Below are 1,966 nucleotides of genomic sequence, written 5' to 3'. Positions count from 1 at the left end.
TTATGTGTGTGAATGAACTTGATTTATTACAATCCTGGAAAGGAAAGACCCATATTTGAATCGATAGAGCATACAGTGCACGACACTGACAAATGCACATGCCAAGTCAGAGCCAATGGGCTTTCCCTTTCCAAAATATGTTGTAAAGATAAAAGCCCTGGGCTCCAGGGGGAGAGAATTTAATCAGCAGTATAATGACAAAGTTGGAAGAATATGTCTCATCGGTTTCTCCTATAAAACTACAGTTTGGCAGATTACAAAGTTAGATGGTTTCTCAAGATTAACTATGAATTCCATAAAGCAAAATGGGTTTGTGCCAACTGTGGCTAATACTGTTCTATACATAGTTTTTCAATGTTTCCTGTGGACATTAATCTGGCAAGTTCACTCTTTTCAATACTGCCACATCATAGTCACAAACAGCAGTTTGCCTTCCTTTGGAAGGACTATCAACTTACTTTTATAAATATTTAAATTCCCCAACATATTTTTATAATTCATAAGGGAGGATTCAAACCGATGTTTCAGGTCTAATTCAAATGTTGAATGTAACCCATTACATTAAAACCATAGCAACAATTCAGAAATAATTATATCTGACATTTTCTCTCTTCCTAATTATTTTATGGTCAAAATGAATTAGGCAAACACAGGAAAATATTCTTGAGTCCTTCTGTCAGTTTTCTAGTAGTGCTGCTTTCTCAAACAACAAGGTCAGACCAAGAGTTTTATCCCTGCCATCTCCTACTTCTAGAAAGGCATTGTGAAAAATAATTGATTAAGTTTAGCTACAAGAATAAACTTATATCTAGTGTTATCTTGTAGACCCTGCTCTTAGTATGCCAGGCTGTTATAAGAAATACCACGCAAAGGGGTGGCTTAAAAGATGGAAGTTTATGGGCTCACAGGCTTTTTCCCGACATCTGAGGCGTTCTGATGTTGGCTACTGGTGAATCCTGGGTTCCTTGGCTTCTACCCTTCGCTTAGGTCACATCCTGCCCTTTCTCACCTGGGTTCTGTTGACTTCTGACTTTCAGCTCCCCCCTGTGACTATCTCCGTATTTGAATTTCTTTTGCTTGTGAAAGACTCCAGCAATCTGGATTAAGGACACCCACATTTGCAGGGCTACTGCTTAATGAAAGTAACATCTTCAAGAGATCCTGTTTTCAATGGTGCGATGGTTAGGCTAATGTGTCAACTCGGCCAGGTAATTGTGCCCAGTTATCTGGTCAAGCAAGCACTGCGCTAACTGTAATAGGAGGGCATTTATGGACTTTAGTCACCATTGACTTTACTGCAGTGGTAAATCATAGATAACCAGTTACAATTACATCAGTCAGGGAGATTGCCATCAGCAATGACAGAGCTTATCCAATTAGTTGAATGCCTTAAAAGGGGAAGTGATTCTAGCATTTAGTGAGAATTTCCCAGCTCGTCTTTGGACAGCTATCATCTCCCAGAATTTACAAAAGACCTTCGCTGGACTTTCATCGGAGCCCCTGGTTGCAGCCTGCCTGCAGAACGTGGACTTGTGCATCCCGCTGGCTGTATGAGCGGCTTTGATAAAATCACTTACTATTGACAGATATCTCTTGTTGATTCTGTTTCCTTGTGAACCTGACTAATACTAATGGGTTCACACCCATAGGAATGTGGATTAAAATGAAGAACATGTCTAAATTTGTGTACATAATTCAATCTACTACACTCTTTAAGCAAGTAAGTAGAAAGACATCATTTATTTTATGTGTCTCTAAGTAACAAAGTAACTTAGCAGCCCTAAAAGTGGCAAGCTTCTTCTTTTAGGCCAGTAATAAGCAAACCTAAGAGTCAAGGTATGACTCTCTGGATATCTGGCCTTGACTTGTGTGTGGGATGGAGACTCGGATTGATCTTTGAAGGAAACAAACAAGTGAGTGCTCTTAGCTTCTGAACCTGGAAACTTCTTCAATCTACATGAATCCT

Source organism: Dasypus novemcinctus, chromosome 25 (assembly GCF_030445035.2).
Source record: "Dasypus novemcinctus isolate mDasNov1 chromosome 25, mDasNov1.1.hap2, whole genome shotgun sequence".
In the NCBI taxonomy this organism is placed as follows: domain Eukaryota; kingdom Metazoa; phylum Chordata; class Mammalia; order Cingulata; family Dasypodidae; genus Dasypus; species Dasypus novemcinctus.
The sequence above is the reverse complement of the archived record's forward strand: the minus strand, read 5'-3'. Positions refer to the sequence as shown.